Source organism: Poecilia reticulata, chromosome 10 (assembly GCF_904066995.2).
Source record: "Poecilia reticulata chromosome 10, P_reticulata-male-v2, whole genome shotgun sequence".
In the NCBI taxonomy this organism is placed as follows: domain Eukaryota; kingdom Metazoa; phylum Chordata; class Actinopteri; order Cyprinodontiformes; family Poeciliidae; genus Poecilia; species Poecilia reticulata.
In genome coordinates this window covers 283,647-299,300 of record NC_088839.1, presented here as the reverse complement: position 1 = coordinate 299,300, position 15,654 = coordinate 283,647, and the positions used below count along the sequence as shown (strand labels likewise).

At 38.7% G+C, this 15,654-nt stretch overlaps 1 long non-coding RNA gene across 1 annotated transcript; it reads left to right on the top strand.

The window, feature by feature from the left end:
- The first annotated feature begins 516 nt into the window (after window positions 1–516).
- LOC145553262 (uncharacterized) lies at window positions 517–12,272 on the top strand. Its single transcript, XR_014089561.1, has 3 exons — window positions 517–1,236; window positions 10,356–10,409; window positions 12,223–12,272. It is a non-coding gene; the product is annotated as an uncharacterized LOC145553262 (long non-coding RNA).
- Window positions 12,273–15,654: the final 3,382 nt, after the last annotated feature.

The window sequence follows — 15,654 nt, the reverse complement described above, 5'->3', positions numbered from 1 at the left end:
GTAACTTCTGTCGTTCCTCAGCTTGTGGCTTCATCAACCAAGCTTCCTGCTGGATTTGTCACTACTTATTATTGCTAATCATGACCTCTTACCTTAACTGAGCTAAACGAGGCCTATAGAGCTTTAAATGGTTTCCTCTGGGGTTTTTTGTGCTCCCCTCAGTGAGATATCAGTCGACTCTCAGAGTAATTGTGGAAGGCTGGCCACTCATGGGAAGGTTCACCACCATTCCAGGTTCTCTGTGTGTGAATAATGTTTCTCAATGTGGTTCGTTAGAATCTCAAAGCATTAGAGCAAGCTTTGGAATTTTTCCATTCTGATAAAAATCCAGGATTTTTTTTTTTTTCCGATGGTGGAATATCATATTAGTTTTTGAGATTATTTACAAGTCCTTCTTGTCTTACATTCATTTATTTTTGTTTCATTTTATTAAAAATGTTATGACAAAAGTTGAAAAGCATTTTAAAAATTTGTAAGGAGCACTCACATTTAAAGCAAATGTGAGCGTTTTAAATTTTGTAAATTAAAACGCTCACATTGGTTCCATATTGATAGCTTAGACTGTTACTTTACTTGCTGGAATAACATGCTACTCTAAAGTTGTCAGTGGTTTGTAGTCCTGAAAATATAGCCATATTAAAATGTCAAAATATTTCTGCCAGAAGATTTTGCTACTCCTTTGAAATGCAGCATTTTTTATTTATTTATTAGCCTTTTAAAATCTAACAATAAAAGTCTTAATTTCAGTGATATAATGTTGCATTTCCAGTTCCTGTCTCCGCAGTAGTAAATTAAACGTTTGTTTAGTCAGAGTCATTTTTACCGTATTACCAACAGCTGCCGTAGATTACGGTGTGTCGAAGTTCTTCTTCACCGTTGTGTAATTTGCTTTCCACACCTGCCATGCAGTAGAAGTGAGACTGCAACTTCCCTGCTGAGTCACCCTTAGCTGCCCAAGTGCCATTTTATCCTCCAGTCGCTCCATCCATCTTGTCCGGCTCCCCGGCGCGCAGCAAAGCTTCCAATTTAACCCCCGCTATTTGTTTTTCCTTTCTCATAAATTTCATTCCCTTCTTTCTCGCTGCTCGTTTGTCTCCTGCATGCCTCCTTCTCCTCATGCATTCCCTCTTCTTTCTGTCTCACTCAAAGGCTGGAGGATCCACTGGGGAGTTAGCCCTTCTTCTTCCCTCTGTCATTATCCTCAGTGGAAAGGATGCGGACGCTTTTGCTGCAAAGGTAGGACTTTTTGCGACGCTTTCAGAATTGGGGCTGCTCAAAGTTAGCTCAGAATGTTTCAACTTTCAGAGGGATCTCAGTTTGAAATGGATATTTTAGTAGTTTCAAAGAAATGAGGTTCTCAGAGATGGCTTTTATATGCTTTCTATCTACTGTCTGACCCAGATATTTAATGCCTCGTGACCAGGAGTTAAGTTAGAGACCTTTAGAAACAGCATCGTCATCTATTATAGAAAAAAACATAATGTTCTGAGTGCTGGACTTGATAGACTTTTACAAAACTATTTATTTATGTATTTCTCAATTTTTTTAAGCGTAAATAGGCTAAACATAAAAAGATTTGCATGCAGCTGTGGCAACTTTCACTAAACTTCAAGACACTCTGAGGAGACAGTCATACAAGCTCAAACAGTTTATGCACAATGAACATGGAATTGATGGTTTTGATCCAAGCGGATTTTCTTCAGGTTGGGACTGGTGACCAGGAATGGAGGCCGCCAGCTGTTTTTCCTGGTCTTGGCCTTGGAGTGTGTCGTCTCTTTCTGGATCTTGGTCTCAGGAGACATGTGAAAAGTCTTTATTACTTTCTTAATGTTTTTCAGCACATTGGTGGCAACTATTGTTGGAGTTTGTTCCTCAGTCGGTCTGTTGCCGGTTTATTTCTTGCTCCATCCACCTCATTTGTTGCGTTTTTGCTCAAGACACTTCACCTGCAGTCCATGTCTGCTGGTTGTGGTTCCTGATAGCATGAATTTGTGTTAATGACTGAATGTAATGTGAAGTGCTCCTCTGGAGCTGGTAAAGCTCTGTACAGGCCATTAGACAGACAGACAGAGCACCAATACATCAAATCCTTAAACAGTTTTTTTTTTTTTTTTAACATTAACATTTAGCCTGATTCTATAGTTACTCTGTTTCTATTGTACTCCTGTTGGCCCTCCTTCTAACCTCCAGTGAGGAGTTGGAAGAGTTTTATTGCACGAGGAACGAAAGAGTTCCTTAGTCTGTTGGTCCTGCACTTTGGAAGAAGCAGTCTCCCACTGAATTTGCTTTCCTGGCTGCTAACGACAGTGTGCAGAGGGTGGCTGGTGTTGTTGGTATTTAGCCATATTTTAAATTTACTATACAACATCATGCAGAGTAAGCTCATGAATTCAGGTTAGATTGTATTATAACTTAATTTTTGTATGTTGTGTTGTACAAAAAACGACAATGTCCTGGAATTTTTGTCAAACTCTAAATATTCAGCCTCAGTCTTAGAAGATTTGGTTTTAGTTCTCATCTTGGTCTTTCAATAGTTTCAGAGCTGCTTTAACATTGTCGTCTGCCTGTCTAGGGTCGTTGGCAGGGTCAGCGAAGGAATGAGGTGAATGAAGCCGTTCAGGCCATGTTGGCCAGGCTTCCAAATATTAGGAAATTAAATTCACAGCAACAAGAATGTTTCAGACATTACATCGGGATGGGTGTTTAAGGCGCATGCCTTAGTTTCATAACATAGCTTCATTAGCGGTCAAAATGGTGCATTACATCATGACCAAACATTAGCGATTGGGTAAAATCTGATCAAATAGTTTCAAACTTCAACACAGTTCACACCTCCAGCAAGCAAACATTTCTCAATAGCCGAGGTTCCAGACCCTGTGAACGAAACGAAGTGTTGAATACAGGATTTGTTCTTACCAGACTAGGAATGTTCATGAACAGGATCTCAGAATGTAGTCGTCTGGGTGGGGCACATCAGGATCTAATGTTCGGTTGTTGCAGATCTTTCTATCACCTTGACTAAGTTGTTAAGAAATGATATCGCAGTACTTGCTCACTTTTGAACTAAGCTGTTCTGTAAAGGTCTGGCAGTCGGAGTGTTACAACATCTCAAGTCAGTTCAGTTTGTCCTCCATGCTGCCACAGATCCGTTTTATCCCTCATCCGTGTTTAAAAACTTTTGACTATTCTCTTCATCCTTGATGGGAAAAAGACGTTCCAAAGACTTACGCTATATATTTTTTTTTACTTGCAAGTTGCCACAAGCAAATCCACAAACATCAAAATTGACATAAACGTGCAGCAGAGATGCAACGGTAGAGAAAGATGAAGTGTGCTATCCCCACCTTCCATCTTCCTTGTGCCATGTCAAATGCTTCCAGTGTGATTGCTCTCCCTGCCCTGATTGGTTTCACCCACACACTGTCACAAAAAATGCCAAGAGTATGACACAGAGTACACTCAGCAAGTTGCTTGTGAAAACTACACACTGAACTTTGAAGTAAATAACTTACTGTAACTTTCCTGACCTAGTTTAGCTTTAGTGGGACCGATGGAGCTTCACATGAGCCTGAGCCAGACTGCAGAGTACATCTGTGCGTTTAATGAGGGTTGTGCATTCTGTCCCCCGTATCTTACTGCATGCAGAGGCTTGGAGGAGGGGGGAAGGGATCTTCAAGGCCCATTTAGGGATATATAAAACCAGTGGGACAGAGAAAAGAAAAAATATCCTCATGTACCTCATGCCTATAGACTCATCTGTGTCAGGTTATGACAAAAAAATTATGAAGCAGCAGAAATGACTTAGTAGAGAAAGTGGATGTGATGAGCAGGAGTTGGTTCTGCAGGGAACGTGAGCTTTGTAAAGTAACGTGTGGCTGGAACGTCGTCTCCAGCAAGTTCTATGGAGCAGAGCAATGACAGACGGTTATGTTCGCTGTACAGTACAAGCCACAGCAGAGAACACTTTTACTATTTGTTTGAGTGTGGTGATTTTTTTTATTTTATTTTGTAACTCACAGAAGTATTCATGAATATTTCAGGTTGCTGCAAATGTGTCGTTGTTTGTGACATCCTCATATTTGTGTTGTTGTCCAATAAAAATGTGGCTCTCAGGTTTTAATGTACAGAAACATCAGTAGGTTAGAATCATATCATTTAATTCTGTAATTCAGTTGCACAGGTGAAAAGTGTTCATTAAATACATTCATTTCCACATGGAGCGACATAATTCAGTCGTTTCTGAATGTTGCTGTGATTATGACGTACAGCTAATGAACAAACTCAGTTTCTAAATGTGGATTATGTATAAGACCAGTAAAACTGATTTTTAAAACATAAATCTTATGGCATTGGTATTGCCTACACATCATGGGGAACGTTGTTAATTTCCAAAATGAGGGTTATATATGGAGGGTCGTTTCCACTTATTTTAATGAAAGTTGAGTGGAAGGAAAAAGTAGCAGGGAGTGAGAGATTTGACTGGATTTGGTGTTTTTCAAGAGCCTCAGGATGTTTCCAGGACGTGCCTTCGGGCAAAACATTTACGCTTTTTACTACTCTTATGTAATGTTCTTTTTTTCTGTTAAACCTTTTAGTTTTTGTTCGCTTGCAAGCCTTAATAAACAAAATGAATTGAATTCATTGCAAGAAATATATCATTGTGCACATAACGAGTCAAAAAACAAATTTCACTCTACATTTAAATACAAACATTTTAAATATACTTTTTTGTTGTTTTTTTCATGTTTGCAGATTTTCTCTTCTAGAAGGGGAATTCATGTAGCTTGATGCTAATCTTTGCTTGATCAATGTAACATTGTATCAACGTATTGAGTTTTCAGTTTGTTCCAGAATCAGCCTTTAGGGGTTAATGCTGATTAACCCCTAAATTTGTTGAACAAATAAAACATCTGTTTTATTTTAATGAACAAATAAAACAGATGTTTTATTTGTTCAACAAATTAGTCAATTAACCAATGTGAAGAAACCCAAAAACCTGGATGACATTAATTCTCCTGTAAGATGTTAGCAGTGGGAAGAGAAAGAAATTCAATGCATCAAGGTCAGGACTGGTAGTTCTTTTCCTTCGCTGGTCGACTAAGTTGATAAAAAAAAACATGTAAATCCATAAAATAAGAAAACATTGTTATTTGTGTTTCAAAGAGAGACAATCTCGTTCAAGGTTGTTCCAATCTACAGAGCTGGGTTCCATGTATCAGTAGATTACACAGCAATCTAAAATTTCCTGATTTTGTAATCCTCAACATTTAGAATTGAAATGCTCATTCACTTTAGCACAGAATCTCCAGTATTTTGTTGGAAGATTACTGGTGTGTGAGGGTTTGAGTTTCCAGTGTATTTATTTCTAGGTTATTTTGTGTTTATTGAGATTTGTGTCCCTGTGAGTCCCTGTGCTGTCCCGTCTTCCCCCTTGATTGATCCCAGCTGTGTCTAGTTCCTTGATTACTCCTGTCTATTTAAACCCACCTGTGTGTCTGTTGTCGGGTCTTCGTTGTGTTTCTGTCAGTTTGCTGCCTGTTTTCCCTGTGCTCCTGGAGTTTTGTTGTTGTTGTTTTTTTTTTTTTTTTTTTTTTTTTTATATCTTTGTGGACTTTATTACCATTAAATCCTCTTCTGTTATGTCAACCTGGGCTCGCCTACGTTCTGCCTCACCATCTACACCAGAAATCGTGACATGGTGCTTGAAAATCTTTTTTTTTCTTTTTTATCTTAATCTGCTCACAATCTCTGTCCACAATACTGGCCCTTCCTCCTTTTCATGCTTTTATTACAATTACTTTGTGCATCACACTCTTTCCTGCCAATCAATTGTAAGTGTTTGTTCTTTCTATTTTTGTTTCTTGGTAACAATCAAGCCTCTTGTCTGGTACTTTATTGTCCAAAACCTCCATTCTAGTGTTAACTCTCCCCCCCAAAAAAACATTTTTGAGTTTTGAAACTCACAAATTTCCATGTTTTTTTTTTTCTAGAGTTTTCTGAGTAGCATAAAAATTGTTTTGGTGGATATTCTTTTTTTCACTGTAAATCAGTGTTATGTACATGCTTTAAAAAATAATGCTATGAGATTGAAGATCAATTTAAAAGAACTACAAAGAGCTAAAATTGTTCAGGCAGTAAAACATAAAAATACTGGCAGTTCTGGAGTCTAAAATTAAGTAGCATCTCACAGTCACCTGCTTAATCTTGGCTTTCTCTTTGCTTCTGTCATCCTCCGTGAACACTCCTCGGTTTCTCCGTCCATCTGATCTCAACCTCTCCCTCGTCTTCCAAACTCCTGTCATGTCGCAGCCAATAATTAACATAATTCCCTTCTTGTAGCAGATGGTGCCTCTACGTGAGGGACCTCGCTCCCTGTGATGACGGCCATGCGTCTAGCACTGAGTCGCGGCGCTTAGCTACAGCCAACACGGGATGTTGTTCCCCGCACAGCTCTACACGTCAAACAAAAATCCAAACTGTGATCAAAGCATCTTTTCTGCGTGAAAGTAATGAGTTTTTACTCTCTTTTTTGCTTTGACAGCACACTGTAGGCACAGGCAGTGGCGTTTATACCTCCATGGAAACACAGTGCCACAAAAACGGCCCCTGCTCTCATTAGACTGACCTGCCATCATTAACGAAGCCCCAAACTTAGCTCCATATTTAGTGAGAAATGGGCAAATCAGTGATTCCAGTTTAGCGAATGATTTACTGTCAGCTGTCACCCGCATAAAGTCGGCTACCACTCAGCTCGCCGCATGCCAATTACAATAGCAGAGGTGCTGCCCAAGTCTGGCGGCTCTCTAGAAATGCCACCCACTAATGAGAGGTTAAGATTACCATTTATGAGGAAGAGTGCATTCTTAAAGACCTGTCTGTAGGCACACTTTCTGCTAAGCGCGAGGAATTTAACCCTGGAATTGTGTTGCCCAGTGTCCAGAAACTCAATCGTGATCCTTCCATCCTTAGCATTTTTCCACTCTGAAGCCAGGAGACATCAGGTTGATCAAATAGTAATGTGACAGAAGGGGAGGAGACTAAAGCAGAAGAGCTGCTGGCATTATCAGCCTCATGTTGTTTTAAGCAACAGTCTGTTTAGGTTAATAGAGTTTTTTACCTGTCAGCTGGTAAAGTTTTCCGCCCTTTTGTTGTGGACAACACCTTGGTAATGTTGTGTTTAGGCGGCATGGTTACAAAGCCACACCTATTCTACGAGAAAGTGGTTGAAGTAAAAGTACAGCTCATGAAATTTCAATATTGTAGAAAAGTTCAATAATCCTGTTAATTTTCTGAGCTTCACATCATTATTTTAATGTTATTCCCTCATCAAAACATACCTGGGGTGTTGCTTTCATCCTTTCATGTTTCAGAAATCAATTAATCTCCATGGAAACCATTCAACTGTGTGAACAGAGCACCAGTTCCAATCTTCTGCCTCAAAAAGTCCAAGGACTCCCCACTCCTTCAGACTAGCCTGCAGTAATTAGCAAACACCCTGCACAAAACTGCACATTTACTGATTTTATTGTACTAGCTATTTCTCAGTTAAACACTGGTCAAAACATTGTTAAAGGGTTAACTGAGGAACCATGTTATGATGACTTCCTGAAGGCTGAGTTTCAGAAAGAGCAGGTTTTTAAAGAGACAGAGGCCCAATTTCAAGGCATTCAATTTCAGTCAAATTTCATCAAAGTCATATTTTACATATATATAGAGATATAAAACATTTCTATAACAATTGAAGGTAATGTAATTACTCGATTATCGTATAAAGTGGCACATTGTACCTAGAAAACAGAATCTTGCCCCAGTTTCTCGCTAACTGGTGTGGATGCATTGATCCATGGGAAAGCATAGAGTCTCTGTGGACCCTCTGTGGTAGACGAAGTTGCTCTAAAGGTTTTCATCACTTCATGATGTGATGACCTATAATAGTGATTATTATAGAAAACAACTATCTTCCTCTATAGAGGTGAGGTTCTTCATAATTGTATTGACAGTCTTACAGTGAGCTACGGATGTACATTTTTTCACTGCTATGAAAGCACCAAAAGGCTACAGTCCTTAACTTCAAAACTGAAGTAAAAATCAAAAAAGATCTTTTCAAAACTACCACAACAAACCCCAGGGCAGTCCTGGTCCGTGAAACACAAGCCGGTCGCTTTCTGCCCGCGGAGAACACCATTCCATTGTCATTGTCAAGCCCAGATGGTGCTGTGATTAGCAGCGTCATTTCACACTTTCGAATTCCCAGCCTCTTTAAGAAACCTTGGCAGGCAAAACTTCCCAGCTCTGCTTCCATTGGCAGAGTGGCAGCATGGCTGAAAAGCAGCCGCAACAATAGAAGGGTTTGATAAAAAGACGCAGGGACAGGGCTTGCCGGATGTCCTTTATTGCATCAGTCGGAGTGAAAGATTTAATATTTATTTTAGTACAGTCAAAGGAGAGAGAAGGGCTGTTTTTCCACAACTGTATGAATTGAAAGAGAAAATTGTACTTTGAAGGCATTATTCAGATAAACCGGAATATAAATAAGACAACTGCATAAACTGATTAAAGAAAACACCAGAATGCCTTTCTTTTAAAAGTATTCAAAAATTCTTGGCTTGCTTTCCGTTTTATAAAGGCACACAATTTAACCGTGGCTGTTGTTTTCTGAGAAAGCTTTTCCTAAAATGGAAAAGCTTCATTATTTTTTGACAGACGAGTGTCAGTGACTCCAAAAGGCAACTACAAAGTCTGTCATGAACTCACCTCTTGCTTCTGATGATGATGTTTGATGGAGGAGAACTTGCTAAAGGGCATTATGGTAACATGGGATTCCTTCCAGAATATTTCAGGTAATGCGCAGTGTAGTGACACATTTCAGTACCGATCCATTAACGGGTACTGAGTACAGGAGAGACCAGATCTTTTTACTGAAATGATCTTGCACGGTATCTGACCTAACTTATGAACCGTGTATGTTCCTGGCTAACACATGAGCTTGCTACGGCTTAAAACCTTAAGAAGTTGAGTGAGAGAGTTATTTATATAACAAATTTCACTGTTCATGCCTTTCATGACAAACTGAGCTTTAATACATCCAAAAATATGATGGCTATAATTTCATCTAGCTAAAGATAAATGAGCTATGTGTAGCCATAGCTACTGGGATGTAGAATCAAGGACTTAAACGACAGCTGACTCTTGGACCACTGAAGGCTAATTTTTTCTTCAAAAAATGATCTGATGGGATGCTGGAAAAAAATATTGTGTTCAAATTGTGCTAAAAGGAGTTAGCCTATCATGATGCTAAACATTGAAGTTTAGCACCTAAATGCTAACGCCAGTGTTAGCAGTCTACATTATTTGAGAAGGATTTTTTCAAAAAAGTTCCATAAATAATCAGGGCTTCCTGAAACACTGGGAAACTGAATGAATAGAATTGCACTTTGCACTTACCTGATAAAGAACCTGAATAACACTTAATATCTATGTTGAACGGTTCATCTCCATGTATTAATTTTTTTTTTTGGGGAAACGTGCATGATATGTATTATCTCTCTTCTGCTTGGAGCTATCACATATAGATCTCATTAAAATTACTGATTTTGTAGCTGTAGCGTAGCAAAGTCTGAAAAAGGTCATGGAAAAGGATAATTTTTTTTGCAAGGCCATAATGATTGACACATTAACAAAATGGATATTGAATTTGAAAATAGGCAGTAAAAGTGAATGAAAAAGTAGAGATAATGATTTTGATTGTTCGCTTTTCGTGAAAAAAAAAACTGTTACTTGTATTCCCTTTTTCTTCCACATCGATACAGTTGACCTTAAAAATTAATCTCTAAGGTCTCACCATGCTTCACAACTATAGGAACCATTTAAAAAACACAAGAAAGCAGTGTAGCTCTGTCTAAACATGCATTTAAGAGCACTGCTGAGATTATTGACAGCTCTTTCCACTTCCCCAGGTATTGGTATTGACATGTTTGTTTTGCTTTAATGATTCCATAAAAGGCCTGGATCAATACGGCTCGTGACTCACACACTTGGAAGTGCATCTTTGACACATCAATGACAGTCCAGTTTTTCAGAAGGAGTGTATGCCGACAGCATCTGCAGGTTTATGGTTCTCATTAGGAAGCCATGTAGAAAGCTTTTAGGTGAGGAAACACTCTCTCAAAGCCATTTGGATCTGTGCTAATTACAAGGCAATGCTCATGACTGTGGAAGTGTATTATATATCCAGTTGGCTCAATACAAACCCACTCACTTGGTCAATGAAACCTTACAGAGCTAGCTTAATGGATAAGTACTTCTTTACGGACAATAGGTTGCTCGTTCGCAATTAAAGCTCTATTTGTCTCCAGGGAAAGCAACTCGCCAGGTCTATTCTACATGATTGGATTCTACAACAAACTAAGGTAATCATTTATATGACAGTGCACTGTGCACAAATTTTATTCCTAAATGCTAAGTGCTTAATTAATTTGGTCATTCACTGGATTGTGAGAGAAAAACATGTCAGTGTGTTAAGGAAGCCCAGTCCGCTTCAAACCATTCAAACCGTTCATAGCTGTGAAGTTGTTGGTGCCTGATATTTTTCTGAATTACGCAAAAATTGCCTACTGATTAAACTATTGTTTTATTGGTCAATAAAAAGGTGTAGCAAAAAATCAGTTAAAACTATGACACTTAACAGAAGATACTTAGAGTAGATGGGTTGTAGCATGTTAACTAGCAAAAAGGCCAATCTTTAAGAGGTAGGTCTTCTAACATTAGGACTGTATTGCCATTAGTTCTTCCAACTATCAGTTTATCACATCAACATAAGCTACGTTTCCATTGCAAATGTGCGCAAAAACTTGGAAGGAAGCACAGTAGTGATGGTCCTGAAACACTTTGAATTCTATTTCTTATTGCTTGTCATCTCATTTTTGTAACTTTAACTCTCAGGAACTGATAATGATGAGTTTATCCTTTTCCGTAAACAGCATTCATTCAGGCGTACACATTCTGCTCAGGACATCGTGGGGACATTGGTCAGTTGTTCCTTGTCCCAAACTCGTCTCAGTTTAGATGGACTCCGGTTGGTGCTCTATGCACTGGGTGCCTCAGCTCACAATGAACAAACATCTCATTCCACCCTCTTTTCCAGACAGCTGATAGTGGTACATGTTAAAGAAAACAAAAATAAATAAATAAAAGGATGTCTGCACCAGCAGGTGTAAAGATTTAAGGCATTGACTAAAATTAGCTCAGAGATCATGTAGAGAAAATTCCCAGTCAGCTTTGATCGACTCATTGTCAGTGATGGTGGCATCCGGATCCCAACAGATAAACCTTGGAGCCTGGTTTCACGAAGATAACCTTAAACCTTGAAGCCCCTGATTTCCCAGATGCTCCTGATTTGATCCAAATAAAACCATGCTGTCACTGCTTTGTTGTTCATTTTTCAGACGAAAGGTCACCAGTAAATATGGAATAAACACTGTCTTAAATATTTGATCTATGTAAAGACGCACTGTTGGTCTGGTCAAGAATATTAATAATAAAACAAGGAGTATTTCAGAGAACTGATGATATATTAGTGTCAATTTACAAACAAATTTTTAATGAATTATGTTGAGGTTTTATGTGATCAACTAACAGGGAATACTGCAATATTTATAAAGTACAGTTCACATGTAAAATCACCATATTTTATCTGTAGGCATAAACTATAAATTAAATTAAGCGGAATCAGACTTATAATAAGTGGAATAAGTGAGAGCAGCTAAATTTATTTTAATTTCATTCATTTAAAGTGAATGTTTCAAACTTTGACTGAAAATGAGTAGGTTGAAGAACACAGTTTTATATAGTCTACCTACTCTCTCAAAAGTTATTTTACTATAAGCAAATAATCATCAATCAACCATCCAGATCTTTGTAATGATACAACACTCTTCTGAATCCATATACCTCACTATGATTTAATTATTGGATGTTATTATTTTCTTAAACTTTAAAATTTATCTTTGGTTTCTTTGGACAGATTTGTTCCATAGACAGAAAAACAGCATTCAATTTGTCTGACTTTGTTTTCTGTTGTTTTATCTGTTACTCTCTGTTTTAGTATATATTTTTTGCAAATGTGCTGGTGATATACTGTTATGTATTTTAAATAACTTTCAGATTATAACAGTGAATATAAATCTGACATATTGTGTGATCTTCTGTTGTTTTCATGAAAAGCCTCGCTGCAGCATTCTGGACCAACTGGAGACGACTGACAGCAGATCTGGTAAGTTGAGTAAAAAGTTTCATATTAGTTTTGAACATTATGTTAATGAAAAGTGTTTGTTAGATGGAACCTGATGTTTCTTCCTCAAAGTCATTTAGTTTTTCTCTTTGTAGAAATTGACTTTCTTCTCTTCCTTTCTCAAAAGTGTCATGTCTGTCTAATGTAGCTTATTGTTCCCAGAAAAAGTACCGTTTGTCTAAAATGTAGACAACCTGCTGTGTTGGAGTGAGTCTTGAGGTATCAGAGTGACTCATGTGACCACACCAGTGGTCACATGAGTGACCACACCAGTGGTCACATGAGTCTGATCAGAACACACCGTGTTCTGATCAGAACGGTGTGTTCTGATCAGAACACACCGTGTTCTGATCAGAACAGAACACGTCTTCCTGGATTTCTTTCCTAAGTAATTAGGAAGAATTACTTTCTTTCCCAATTTCTTTCAGGAGGCAGAATTGCCTCCTGCTCGAGTGTGAAGGATTGCCGATTAGAGGAGTTTATTTTAGAACCAAATCTGGTGTGAAAAGACTCAGAATAGAACAGAGTGAAGCTGGTTGTGTTTCTGGTACAGCTCCCATCTTATCACTAGTGTGGATGGATTTTATCTCAATGTGGAGGTGGACGACTTAAGGGCAAAACATATCGGTGTATATTCTGTTCTCCGAAAATGGTGTTTGTTTTAATTTCATAGATGCCACACGCTGGAAGCATCTGGCTCCACAGCACAGACGTCCCAGTGTTTTCAGCTTAAAGCGGCTGAAGCTCTTTGTTTTCTTGCCATATTTGTTGGCTTATCTTTAAGAGATTGTTTACAGTTATCTAAATGTGTGGAAATGAAGCACATTTAGTGAAACATCAAGACTTGTTGTGTCTGTGATGCATAAGTACCATCCACATTACAACCATGTCTTCCATATTGTATGTCCATTGAGTATCACCCAGTTTGTTTGTCTTGATTTTGTTTCTGCTTTTTTATTTATTTTATTTTGTGGTGTTTGGCTTTGATCCAACCCAGAATGTTGGAGTTTGAAGAAGGAAGGACTATTCAGAACCTTTTCTTGAACAGACACTTGGAATTCTGATCATCTGGGCATGAAGTTCAACACTATTCAGTCTTTGTGCCTCTAAATGGGGTTGAAAACCTTTCAGGCATAAAAGGCGGGGGTTAGACATCTAGACATCTGTGCAGACCTAGAAGAGACTCTTACATTGCTACACTAAAGGCATTGGGTTTTTGACAGATTTATCTGCGGCAGCTCAACATTGCTTAAAATCACATTAGAATGCTCACGTACATGATCAAATTGAATTTTTAGAGTTATAAAATATTAGCCACTTAGGAATATGCTTGTAATTCTGTTTTCAATTACAGAATTTAATCTCCTCCTGAAGATCTGGGGTCAGATCTTCTTCGACCCTCAGGCAGAGAGATCTAACCTCCACTCAAATCAACATCGACGAGCCCACCTCGGGGCTGAAGATGGAGAAGTTAAAACTTCATGAGCTAGGGCTGCACCAAAACCAGATGGAATGTCAAATGATATCTATGAACAGTTCCTGTGAATGCTGCAGAAGCTCTGAATAATTATCAGGGTAAAGAAGCAGTGGTGCAATGCAGAAGGTGTTTAAATTCTAAAGGAGGACAATGTGAATCACATGACACAATACCATCTCCTGTAGGAGGAACAATGTTTTCCAAGGTTATGACCAATCAACTCAGAGTTTCTCCTTAGAAACTGTTGCACCGGTCAGCCTTTGCGGACATATGGTACATGGTGTTCCATGGTACATGGTGAGAATTGCCAAGGCCAGAGAAGTCTCAACATTCTTCGTAAAAGGTTTTGAGAGAAGCAGCAGACTCTTACTTCATAGGTACCTTGGCCTGCCTAATATTCTTAGCTGTGTTGTAATTTATAAGCAAACGACAAGCTCCATTTTCCAAACAAAGTTGTGACAGTCTGGGAACTACTTCAGAGAGACTCTGTGTTTCCTTGCGTTAGGGTTGTGAAGATACGAGGAGTGCAGGCTCAGGAGAAAGCTGCACATGCAAAAGACAGAATGCGGCACAATGTCTTAGTTTTTCTTTACCAGTCGGACCCCTGATCAGAACAGAACACGTCTTCCTGGATTTCTTTCCTAAGTAATTAGGAAGAATTACTTTCTTTCCCAATTTCTTTCAGGAGGCAGAATTGCCTCCTGCTCGAGTGTGAAGGATTGCCGATTAGAGGAGTTTATTTTAGAACCAAATCTGGTGTGAAAAGACTCAGAATAGAACAGAGTGAAGCTGGTTGTGTTTCTGGTACAGCTCCCATCTTATCACTAGTGTGGATGGATTTTATCTCAATGTGGAGGTGGACGACTTAAGGGCAAAACATATCGGTGTATATTCTGTTCTCCGAAAATGGTGTTTGTTTTAATTTCATAGATGCCACACGCTGGAAGCATCTGGCTCCACAGCACAGACGTCCAGGTGTTTTCAGCTTAAAGCGGCTGAAGCTCTTTGTTTTCTTGCCATATTTGTTGGCTTATCTTTAAGAGATTGTTTACAGTTATCTAAATGTGTGGAAATGAAGCACATTTAGTGAAACATCAAGACTTGTTGTGTCTGTGATGCATAAGTACCATCCACATTACAACCATGTCTTCCATATTGTATGTCCATTGAGTATCACCCAGTTTGTTTGTCTTGATTTTGTTTCTGCTTTTTTATTTATTTTATTTTGTGGTGTTTGGCTTTGATCCAACCCAGAATGTTGGAGTTTGAAGAAGGAAGGACTATTCAGAACCTTTTCTTGAACAGACACTTGGAATTCTGATCATCTGGGCATGAAGTTCAACACTATTCAGTCTTTGTGCCTCTAAATGGGGTTGAAAACCTTTCAGGCATAAAAGGCGGGGGTTAGACATCTAGACATCTGTGCAGACCTAGAAGAGACTCTTACATTGCTACACTAAAGGCATTGGGTTTTTGACAGATTTATCTGCGGCAGCTCAACATTGCTTAAAATCACATTAGAATGCTCACGTACATGATCAAATTGAATTTTTAGAGTTATAAAATATTAGCCACTTAGGAATATGCTTGTAATTCTGTTTTCAATTACAGAATTTAATCTCCTCCTGAAGATCTGGGGTCAGATCTTCTTCGACCCTCAGGCAGAGAGATCTAACCTCCACTCAAATCAACATCGACGAGCCCACCTCGGGGCTGAAGATGGAGAAGTTAAAACTTCATGAGCTAGGGCTGCACCAAAACCAGATGGAATGTCAAATGATATCTATGAACAGTTCCTGTGAATGCTGCAGAAGCTCTGAATAATTATCAGGGTAAAGAAGCAGTGGTGCAATGCAGAAGGTGTTTAAATTCTAAAGGAGGACAATGT